At 24.6% G+C, this 13,115-nt stretch overlaps 1 protein-coding gene across 1 annotated transcript in view; it reads right to left on the reverse strand.

Annotated features, from left to right (window-relative positions):
- Positions 1-12,835, reverse strand: part of LOC113373652 (prominin-like protein) — a 127,083-nt gene extending 114,248 nt beyond the window's left edge. Inside the window, exon 1 of the mRNA XM_026613936.1 lies at positions 12,686-12,835. The gene's annotated coding sequence lies outside the window, so the exon portion shown is untranslated. The remainder of the gene's footprint in view (positions 1-12,685) is intronic.
- Positions 12,836-13,115: the final 280 nt, after the last annotated feature.

Below are 13,115 nucleotides of genomic sequence, written 5' to 3' on the forward strand. Positions count from 1 at the left end.
GCATTTTAGATGACAATTTGATAGAAGAAAATGAATTTATAAATTCAAATATAATATAGATGTATATAAAGAAAGTCAGAGTGATAAAATAGAATAAAAAAATTAGCTGGTATACAAAAAGTGAAAAAAAAAACTATGTTAATGCTATTTAATTTTTAAATAGATATATTGTGTATAATACATTAAAAAAAAAACAATTATATCTACGATGATAGAGCGACGAATATAGCAACTTTACATTTCCACTTTTTTTTTTAAATTGAACTATGGTTTAAAATATAATATCAAATTGACGAATCTCATCACATTATTATTTCATAAAAACAGAAACTGAAAAGCAGTCAGAAGAGCCTGAAAAACCATGGATTGAATTTGATTTGCTGCCAAGATATGACAGCACAAAATCATAATGACACAAAGTTCGTTTCGAGGAAGAGATGGCAACTTCAACTTTTGGGCAGTATACTCGGGTAGGAAGCAGACTGGTGCAAGTGGTAAAATACTTTAGAAGTGGTTTTGGGTGGTTAGAAGGGGTTCTCTGAAAAATTTCAATATTGGTGTTTTCAATTTTTCAATAGTGGTGACATGTCAATCTATGCCAATGGCTGCTATAGCCTTGTCAGAGAAAACTGCAATCGAAAACAGAAAGTGTTGGATATCTGCACGGTTAGTGACTACAACGCGATCTTCTGGAAAATGAAATGAATCAAATATCAATCTAATGCCACCGAAAGGAAAGTAATATAATAAAGACTGAAAATTTATCTATGAAGCGAAAAAAATACTTAGGAAAGACCATATGAGATAGCAATGTATTGCCTCCAAAACCAAGTCAATGTTTTTACAATGCGCTTTTTCTGAAGAATAGTTAATATGTTGAATTAAATAAAATCCTACCTATAAGCGATGAAAATTTATAATAAGCGGATATGTAATCAAGCAATACAATCACTAATAAGGATTCTTAACTATAATATGTAAATGCATACAAAAAGGATTACGAAAATAGAAATTACTTCGTTTAGTACTTCTTCAGACAGAAAAAAGTTCACAGGAAAAGCCGTTCATCCTACTGTCCGGTATATGTATTAGATCCAGCGGGCAACATTTTTGAATTCTAAAAATGCATTTGTTGATCGAATCTGCTAGCAGACAATAAGTAAGGTTTTCCAAAATCACATGAAGTATGGTTTTTGAAATGAGCGATGTAATACGAATGTGAAACGAATAAACTAGGTTGTTAATACTGCCAAAGTAGCAATTGTTAAGATCAGATGGAAGGGTGGTATTTTCCTGGTGGTTACATTAGATACTACTTGCATAATGTAGCTGGAACTATATTATGCAAGATCTCTGATGAGTTCATCAAATGATGGGCTGAATATGTTTTAATATTGAACAAAAAATCTCACGTTTATAATATATCAGGAATCGCAAAATGAATGAATAATGATAAAGAAAAAGAATGATAATTCCATTTTGAGAATAGCAAAATGAAAATAAATATAAATTCAAAAATAACTTGAAAGTTGAAAATGAAAAACGTGCAAACGTGTTCTCGCATAAATTGATTGAAGTTTCTCTATTAATATATACAATAACATGCGAATATAAAAAAACAATGAATGAATTAATTTGAAAAGATTCAACTAACAGAATATCTTATTATCCATATGAACATGTGCAAGCCGCATACGCATACAATGCGGTAATGAAAAAAAAACTGCACATGCATTGTGAAATGTGAAACTGAGGCTTAGCATTTCACGTGCTTGCGACAGGTTATTTAAATGCATCTAATATTAGTCATAACGAATGATAATGATAATAATTCGATACTTATGACAATAGGTATTTGGGTATTAGATATTTATAAATGGAACTATAAAATAAAAGTATGGATACATTTACTTTTGCGAAAAATTAAATGCGAAATTTAAATTTTTATTTCATAAAAAACAACTAACAAAATAATTTAACACCATATAATATAATGTCTAGATTCACTAGTATTAAAATTTTTAATGTTTAGCTAATACGAATGCGGGCATATAAACTCCAAAAAAATGTAGATATATAAAAATAATATAAAAGCAAAAACATATGTGGTAAAGAAAGAAAAGAACAAAAATGATAAATAACATTAAACAAATCTGTGAATTATTTGTTAGATAAAAAAAAATTGAGAAAGATCGCATGCGACCAGCAGTCGTAAAAGTCAAGATTGGTCTTAAAACTTTTTGAAGTTAGAATCACTTGATTTATCACATTTTTCAATATTATGTCAATTATCAAGATGAGTTTAAAAGATATTTTTGAAAATTAGAACAAGATTTTTTAAGGACAGGAAAGTTTTTAACAAATACTATATTGAGCCAAACTTCAAATTATCAAATTTTAAAATATTATCCACTAATTATTTATCAATTAAAAAAATCAAATCTTTCATTACAATATTCACAAACAGAAACATATCTACATTAAAACATGTGTGAGTGGTGTGTTTTTTTATTCCGATTTCAAAATATTTTTTCACTACTTAGAACAAACAAAAAATTAAACAAAATCTGCATTACGCATATATATATATATATATATATATATATATATATAATACTTTTTCTTTTATATAATATTTAATCAAAAAGAAGATAATTAGATAATAAAATATACATTTAAATCATACGCATTTAGGATTGAATAAAAAAAAATATAGTAAATGCGAGCCAAACTCGTTTACTGAGGATAGTGATCAAAATAAAGGCTTGGTACATCAAATATTGAAATAATCTAAAATTCATTGTATTCTAAATCACATCATTTATATTAATTATACAATGTCCCTTTACGGCTGACAAATAAAAATTCCCCAAATTTACTAAATGTCCTTAACTGGACAGTTGTAAATAGAGAATAAAAAAAATATATCTATTATTGATTTCATGTTGTAGATAGTATTAAATTTAGTAACGTCTATGATTAGGATAGATATGCTCAAGATAATAGAAAAGTGAGGATTGCTAAATATTAAATTTATAAAAAATATTTAAAAGCATCAAGCAAGTTAATAATAAGTTTCAACTTCTCTGTCTAATAAAACAGAAATTATTCAAGCTATAATATTTCTGATTATAATGCTTAAATCGTACAGGACTACAAATTCTGAATATAGAATATTTCAATAAAGTTACTATTATCGATCTTTTTATTTTAGTTTAAAAAGAAAATCTCTAAAAGAAGCAATGCCATTCACACATAGCAAAATTATAATGCTATAGTAATGATAATACGGGTATAGTGAATATATTAAATAATAGTAAACAAATAAAGCATTGCCCATAAAACAGTAAAATTTTCATAAAATGCAATATTTAAAGCAAATTTCACCGTTTGTAACATCTAAAGGTATTTTTAAAATATACACAGCACACAGAAATTTTTAAAAAATATAAACCCAGACTTCACAAAATGGTTACCAAGTGTAATTGCAATTCTAACAAAATATAAATACACATTTACAATTCCCTAAATCAAGAATACAGAGTTCTTGATATATTGAACTTGAAAAAAAATTTTTTTAATGAATTAAATATATTAAAATTAAACGTTAAAATTAAAATAAATATGATTTAATACTTATTAACACGATTAAGAAGTAAACATTTATTTTTCTGTTTTAATGTAAATCCAATTAATATTTCTTATTTAATCATCAACAAAATTTCTGACAAGAATGTTATTGCCTAAAATATATTCTTCACACCAAGTTAAAATTCATAAAATTGCTTAAATTCTAATATATCTAACTACTTGCTTTGCAATTTTCAAGATAAACTTGTTGTCTGTAAAACAACAATATGTTGTAAAAGTTATAAAAGATAAATTTTTTATCAAATCCTGCATTTCACTGGAAAATTAAAGTTCCACTAAAATAAAATCTAATTCAAATTCACCGAATAACCATTCTCACTATTAAAAATTATCGTTTCATCAATTTTTGAAATTACTTAAAAGTTTATAACTCGTTAAAATGTTTAACCATTGTAAAAACATAATTCAAAACGGAAGATTCACGTAAATTATATTGTTGGGAAAAAAATCAAATTATCTCGAATCTGCAATAACATAAAAAATCCATTAGAAATTCCTTTAGAAAAATGCAGACTGGAATTAAAATATTAAGATAAAATATTTTATCAATTGGTATAATTCAAAGTTTTCATTTACGAATTATCTTAAACCAAACATAAATGCTGAATTGAATGCAATTATTGTATTATAGCAAATCAGTAATGACGAATAATATGTTCTAAATAAAGTTTATTCATTTAAGGTCTATTATCTTAATTGAGTAATAAAATATTTATATAAAAATTTAAGCAAATATCAGTATATCATAATAAAAATACATACGATTTTGTATGAAAATGCTAAACAAATGGGAGATAAATTTGAAAACAGTAAAATTCGAGAAAAAAGTGAATTTAGTCGAATAATTATTAAATAAAATTAGTTAAGTGTAAAAGAATCGTTTTGACTATACTATACAAACTAGAATGCTCGTATTTAAAATTTGTCTAAAAATGAATAAGATACATCCTTATGACATATTTGCTATTTTATATTGCTACATCAAACTTTGAAAAATAAGTTTCAAATTAAGTGACTTGAGATTCTATCAAAGTAAGTAGCTTTTTATTTTGAATTAAAATAGACTGTCAGAACCTAAGAAATAGACGAGCTTGAACTAAATCATATGGTACACTTGTAATATCAAGATTATTTAAACGATTTTTATTGGAATATATATAAAATTCAAGAATCATATAAAACTTTAGATCGTTGATAAAAAAGTATTACATTAAATATATAGAGAGTTATTCTTTTCATTATTAGTACTCATCTGACAAAAATACTTATTTAACAAAACTACCGCATTTTCACCACAAATGCAAACAACATATATAAACTTGTTTATTTTTGGCACATTTTATAAACCATTTACTAAACAAACTTATTTAAAAAGAGACATTCTTAGTAGTAAAAAATATTTGGTAAAAATATCACTTATGTCCAATAAAGTCCCTTGGCCTTTTTTCTACACCATCATCTTACTTATAATTCAAGCGATGCATTTTATATTCTGCATTATTTTCCCAGATACCATTTCAAAATCCTCCAAAGTAAGATTTGACTTTAGAGCCCATGTCTCCAAAGTCTCCAAATGTATCACTTTATCATTTTATTCGAAAAATTAATACTCAGTTTTTATATACATATATTATTAGCAATTAGAGCTCCACATGAAAATGGTATAGTACAAGCATTTCTCAAAAGACAATGCTTTTAAAAATATGCAATAGAAACAAATAATGTGTCGCCAAGATATAATATGAATTGTTAATATTTATATAATGGTGTCTAGTTATAATATTTGAGATAAAAAAAATTAATCTAAAAAACTTGTTAAATACTTTAAAAAGAAATATTCTTTATCCTAGGTATGCAACGAGGACTAGAAAGAAAATCTATCCGCAGTACGGTCGATAGAGTAGAGTAGTAGGGCATTTCATGACCTGCTTTTGATTTTATTTGCTGAATAGATAATTTAATTAAAATAAGTAAGACACCGATATTTCAAAATAATTTCAAAATACGAAGAAATCAATATCAAAATGATATTAACTGATTACAGCCTTTGTTAACTGACGACGCATGAAACGTAGATAAGATAAAATTGTACATTTTTATCGAAAATTGCGCATGTTTTATTAATCACAGCGTCAATATAAACCAACCACCTGCAACAAAGGTTGTTGCAATAAAAATGTTTGTAAGATAAGATTTTTAAATGCCTCACCTTAACGGTCAACCTAAAATTGTGTGTGAACGTCAAAAAGTATAAAATTACTATTAAAATGTGCCAAGTATTACTAATAGCAACAGCAACAGCTTAATGTTCATTACTAGTTTGAAATTCGTGATAAAATTATGCAAAATAGCTAAGCAGAGCCAAAAATTTCCAGAAACAGTATATGCCTAAGTTAAAAGTTGTATACAACCATTTTCAAGAGGTTTTATATCCCAAAATAAAAATTGACACCTGGTCATTATTCAAGAAAGTATTTAAAACTTATTATATAAAAAAGAACGTTAAACAAATCTAGTCATTTTATGGTAGCTGCCAAATATTTAAAATCAGTTAAGTTATTCAACCATTAAATAATAAATTATGGCCAGAATAAAAACAAACTTTCAGAAATGTGCTCAACCAATATCCTTGGTATTCAATTTTCTTTATTGCAATTAAAAAAGAGGAAATACATGAAATGTCCGCAAAAATTTTATTTTGAGAAGATTAGGATAATCTCTCTTAACACCATAAACAGTTAATTAAACTGTAAGATTCTCAAAAATCAAGATAACAGAAAAATATTTTATTTGCCACCATCATTTTGTATTGAAAAATGATAAAATCCCGTAAATATAAAATTTCCATAATTGCAACTAAAATATCAAAAAGATATATTTAAATAAAATTATTTATCAACTTAAGCACATTATACCGGATTTATATATAGTTTGTGATTTTCTTTATTATTTTTATAGTAAGGTAAATTTTAAAATAAACGATGTGTGAAGAATAAGATCATCATTTAAATATAACAGATAGATACTGAAAAAATATGACAACTACAAAAATGATGGATAAAAATATTTCAAAAGTAAACATAATTATGTAAAATTAATCTAATGCAAGATATTTGAAAGCAGGGAGTATATGTGGGTAGGCAACGAAATTTGTAGAAAAACAAATTTTCATGTCATTTTGTATAGTTTTTGATAATCATAATTTTCAATATATTTTTATAAACATAGAAATATCTTTCTATCAGTTTATATATTTCTATACCACAATCTTAGGGCTAGAGATTGTATTAAATTAAAAAAACATGTAGTTATTTCATTTCATCGCCACAAAAAGATTACGTCGAATACAAATATACCAAAAAATCATGTAAAAATAAATTGTATAAAACACGAGAAACTTTTTTTAAATAATATTGTAAGATTTAGTGAAAATAATAATATAAGTTAATTAAATGCTTTAAATGTTGAAATGATATAACTCATACTAATTAGTATTAAAAATATATTTAATATTGAATAGCTATAAATATAATGATAAAAGGAAATTAAAGAACATTCATGAATGAATTAAATATAATATATGAATCTTTTCCAATATTTCAATTTTTGAAAAAAAAAATAGGTCAAATAGAGAACTTCGTGTAACATCCTAAAGACAAGCTTAACACTAAACAACAGTGACAAAAATATAAAACATAAATAAATTATATATATATATATATATGTGTGTGTGTGTGTGTGTGTGTGTGTGTGTGTGTGTGTGTACTTAATTTGAAAATAACGGTTCGATAGAATTAAAGACAAAATTTCTGATGCTTAATGTGTTTTATAAAAAAAGTAATATTCAATTTTTGAATTTATTTAATTAAAATTAAAATTAATCGATATATCCAAAATGTATTCTCAATAATAGAGATTTGCAGAAATCATATCTAACGTATAAGTTCAACAAAATATATAAATCTGTCAATTTTATACATGTAACAATTATAACAATGAAGTAGGGTGATTTTAAAAAGTAAAACAAAAAAATGTTGTTCACAATTAGTTTCATAATTTCAATTGATTTGGTTCCTGTACATATTTTAATTCGATTTTTTAATTTTTCTTATTTATTTCATTACATTTCGTATTAAAAAAAGTATAATAATACCACTTTATTTTAATCATGCCATATATGTAGAACTCCAGTAATATTACTGGAGCACAATAGCTTATAGAAATTTATTATTTTTTGATTGCTATTTAATTATTGTAAGAAAAAAAACTCTTGTACTCATTGGCAATATTTTACCGTATATTAATAAAATAGTGCAATCTTTCCGAAAATATACGCAACAATTTTAAAAAGAATATGCAAAGTAAAAAAATATGAAGAAATATAAAATTTGAAAAGATGTATGATATATATATTTAGAATAAAATACGAATAAGAGGTCGGTCCATGTGCAATTGGCTCCAGAATTCAGAATATGTTGAGATTATGTATCATAAATCTTGTCGAAAATATATCCAATAATTTTAAAAAGAATATGCAAAGTAAAAAGCATAAGACCTCAATGCACAGCATGATAAAAAAATCAGTCTTCCCAGAATAGAAAAAATATTTATAAAAATTACAAAAAAACAAACATTAAAGACAAATAGTAATGCACAAAATAAATTAATACATACTTGACAAATTAATAAACAAATAAAATAAATGAGACATTTATTCCTGTATAAGTTTGCTGTTAAGCACGCGATACACATACCGAAAAGAAAAATGAGAATTTGATGAGAAATATACGTAATATTTAAAGATAAAATTGATACAGATATAAATAAGAGATGATATAGGCATAAAAATTAAAGGCATAAAAATCATATATAAAAAAAATTAGTGGTAATGAAAAAGTGGCTGATAAGATAATATTAAATGGCATATATAATATAAAAGAAATAATATATATATATATATATATATATATATAATATAGGTAAAGTATTTTTCGAGCATAATACCAAGTATACCAATATAAGCAGTTAAAAATATGCAGATTCAACATAATCTTACACTTCGATTTCCATCGAGTACGTTGATTCAAATTAAAAAAAAAATGATTTGCAATATATTTTTAATAATCGAACAAATTAGATATAATTGAATTTACAGCATGTAAAAACTAAGTTATGTAGTTAAGTACAATAACAGAAAAAACATTAATTTCTCATTTATTATTGCTCTTCTAAAATGAAAATTTACTGTGTCAAAGTGTTCCTTCTACTGTATTGAAAAAATTTGATATTTACTAATTCCGTCTGGAACAGGTAATGATATTCAAGAACAGACCACAATGAATCAGCTTAATGACTCAACCATATTTATGCATTTTCAAAAGCAGGTAGACGTTACATTGACCCATTAAGGGTCATAAATAAATCAAAAAATAAAAAGAAAGCAGAATGGATAATTAGGGTGCAAACTGATGGCGATGTGTTGGTTTTCTAATATTAATTCAAGGGCTCTATTTGTCTCGTGTCTTCTAATAATTCACAAAAAAACGAGAAAATTATGTTGTCTGCGACAAAAATTCAGATACTTGTAGTGACGGAGTTTTTATTGCATTGTATTTTTATAATTGCTTAATAACTGAAAACCATTTTATCGTATTCATTACAAATTTTATATCAATTATAACATAAAATTAAACACAATGTGTGGTTCTGTTCAATCAAATTCATTTATTAATGCAAAGCTTTGCAAGGAACTTGTTAAAAAAATTGAGAAATAATAAAACATTTGTTACTTTTCAATTTGTAACATATATACAATTTTAACATTGTTAAATATAAACAGAAAATTTCATTCAATTTCAAAATGTATATGGTGCGGAGTGGATAGCAATAATAACAATTGATATGACACTTAAAATTTGCTCCAAAATATCATTTCTTGGTAATAATGGAATTAAATTAATTTGGGCATGAAACACACATCTTATAAAAATAAAATACGCAAAGTGAGAAAATAATCGAGAACGTGTTGGATTATAAAAATAGAACAAGATGCCATTCAAGTGTTTGTTGCGAAAGTATTGATTTGTTTTGTAGAACAACATTATCTGCAAAATCAATAAAGTTGCTATAAATAATTATAAAATTTTAAAAATACATTGAACGAACCTATGATTCAAAGTTTTTTACTATACACAAATATTTGTTTACAAAATTTTGAGTTAAGTGTCATTCGAAACGACTAAGTTCCCAATTAGTTTCACAAAATGACAAAGTTTAAAAATGTATTTGCTATGTAATATAATAGTAAATTCAATAATATTTTTAAAAATATCTTTAAAAATAGTTATGATGATTTATTAACCGTAAAAATGTAGAGCAAATACAAAACATGCAAAATTTTTATTTTATAAAAGAAAAATAAAATGATATACAATAGTAATAAATTTATCACAAGTATCGGTGACAAAATACTGTAAAATGTATGCTATTCAGGTGTTTGTTGCAAAAATGCTGATTTCTTGATTATAATGAATCAAATTGGACATATGTAAAGATATTACTGGTTAATAATCCTTTCGAAATTCGATTGAAAAATATGAACTAATATTAATTTCTTGAAAATGTAGAAGGAATGCAAAAATATTAAGTTGATACGTTTCACAAAAAATCGTAGAGGCAACACAAAATACGGTGGAGAAATAAATATATGATTCAATATGATACAGTCTGAGCATTATTTTTTAAAAAAGGCTAATGAATGTAAAATATAGAACAGGCCAAGGCTCTTTTTTATCATACCTTTAAAACTAATTTTGAACAGTAATTTGAAACATTTTAACAACATCTAAAAGAAAAAGAATATTACCAATAAATTTAGTAAACATTAATGTATATATTACTTAAATATATATCCACGAATAAAATATAGACTTTCTTTCAATTTATAAGGTCAATGATGAAATTATGCCAATAGGGTGTTTGTAACTAGCATTTATTTATGAAAAGAAAAACGAAATATACGACTTATAAAATGTGTGTAGATATAATATAATTGGATCTAGCAGATTGAAAAAATCATACAAAAAATTGTAGGGAAGCAATAAAATGTTAACAATGGCCTTTCAAAAAAGATTAGTATATTATACTAATAAAAATATGCATTTTAAAATGTAAAAAATTAAAACTGTGTATACAAGTACAACTTAACCATTTATTTATATCCTTTATACCATAATATTTATTGGTAAACATGCTTAAAACAATTTTACGTTAAACATCTTTATTTATATATTAATTTGTGTCTGCTGACTTCTATAAAAACCGTATTATGAAAGAAAAAAAGAATAAATAACTTATTAAACAGTAAACAAATTTGTTATGATGTGAGCTTATAATTTAGTTAATAAAAATTTACCCTGTATTATAAATAAATAAATATTAAAAATATATTAAGTTTGCAAGGACAATAGAATAGCAAACTATAAAAAATCGTGAAACGTGATGGCCGAACAAATTGATAAGAAGAAATTCACTCCTTCCTCCAACTTTTCTTGGAAAATATTATACAAAACTGGCTATAATTTGATCCAAATATCAACAAATACTTCGACGATTACAGTTAATTAATCACAACTAGAATGAACAACTACAGGGTTGACATCCATTAAAAAAGCCATATAATAACGCCAAAGCATTTACTGAATGTCCTAGAAAGTTATACTATTAGTTGAAAATATCCAAAAAAAGAACCGATATATATATATATATATATATATATATATAATGAATGTCATAAACCAAGTTCATTTCATTTCCCAGAACAAGTATGATTCAGCATAACGGTTTATATGACTCAATGATATAAAAAATTATATTATTCTCAAAACTGATTATGAGGAGATCTTCAAAATAATTAGAAAACTGCAAAACTATTCAGCAATATATGAATAACTTAAGTATAATATTTATTACTAGCAGTAAAAGCTACACGTGATAATTTTGTTTAGTTTGTTCTTGTTGGAATTGTAATATTTACACAAGATAAGATAACGGATACAAAGCATAATAATTATATAAGAATATGTATACTAAAATCTTTTAATAATGTGAAACTTAATACATGTATTCATAAGATTTTTTCTTATCTTTTCTTGAAGGAATTCGATGAAGGAGACCTTTATTAATATATATTTTAAAATTCTGTACTTGTTGTAAGCACAATGTAAATTATTCCAAATTAGCACAAATTAGTTCAACATATGATAAACATAATAAAAAATGATAAAACGACTCAAAAAATGAAACATGGTAATACTTACGTACTAATCGACCACAAAAATAAAATTTCGTAAATAAAACCTTTAAAATTATTTTAAAACATAAAAATGCAATATAAAAATTATATACAATACGAATCTATAATTATGCACTTTATAATCCTATACTTGTGCACATAAATATTAAATTTTGTCTTGAAAATTCAATAAAAATGGTTTTATAGCAATAAGCAGCACAACGAGAATACTTATACAAACAAGCTGTTTAACAAGAAATTAAAAAACTTGTTTAGCAAGAAATTAAAAGTATAAAAGTTTCAAAAATTTATAGAAATATGAATAAATTAGCTTAAGTATATATGTATAACATCATATATATATATATATATATATATATATATATATATACAGCAAAAACTATTTTGATATTTTAAATCCAAAAACTCTTGTGGGATACAGAAAATGAGCTAATGTATAAAAACTCAATAAGGAATTGAATGTATGCCACAGATAAAAATAACCACTTGTCCAAAAAGACACCTAAAACTTCATGTGTTATTAGTTTTTATATTAAATATTAGTCTCTATATCTTAAGTTAAATATTTCATAGATATTCTTAATTGAACTAATTATTAATTTCATAATAATCAATAATTAATTAAACTTGCGGAAAGTCGAACATTCCACAAATACCTTATCTTATTCGGTGAATGTAATGTGTCGTATTATATCAAAATTTTATTATATTAAAACATACCAATGCAATGTTTGTGAAAAATACTTCTTTGAAGGTGTATGAGCCTTTCCATAAAAAATAGTATATTTGCCTAAAAGGTTTTGCTGTTCATTTGTTTGACTTTCATTGTAAATAAATCATTAAATTAATTTCTTCCAGTGTTCTAATTGTCTTGGAGTCATTTCCTTTCCTCAGCAATCATATTCCGAGCAAGCTGATGAGAAATTTTCTTTGTATACTCAATTTTCAAGTCCACGGAATAACTATTGAATTAAATACAATAAATTATTCCAAAAGGGTATATAAACAAGCCCCATCAATAACAAAAAAGTATCTTAGAAACTATAGATTCGTCTACAGTTAATGATTGAAAGTTCAAATGATTCTTTTTGCAGTTGAAAATAAATCAATATTACAACTAATTCAAATAAAGCTTCACCAATAATACACT

Source organism: Ctenocephalides felis, unplaced genomic scaffold, assembly GCF_003426905.1.
Source record: "Ctenocephalides felis isolate EL2017-DRISC unplaced genomic scaffold, ASM342690v1 CF-g0.4_SCAFFOLD_01604, whole genome shotgun sequence".
Lineage (NCBI taxonomy): Eukaryota > Metazoa > Arthropoda > Insecta > Siphonaptera > Pulicidae > Ctenocephalides > Ctenocephalides felis.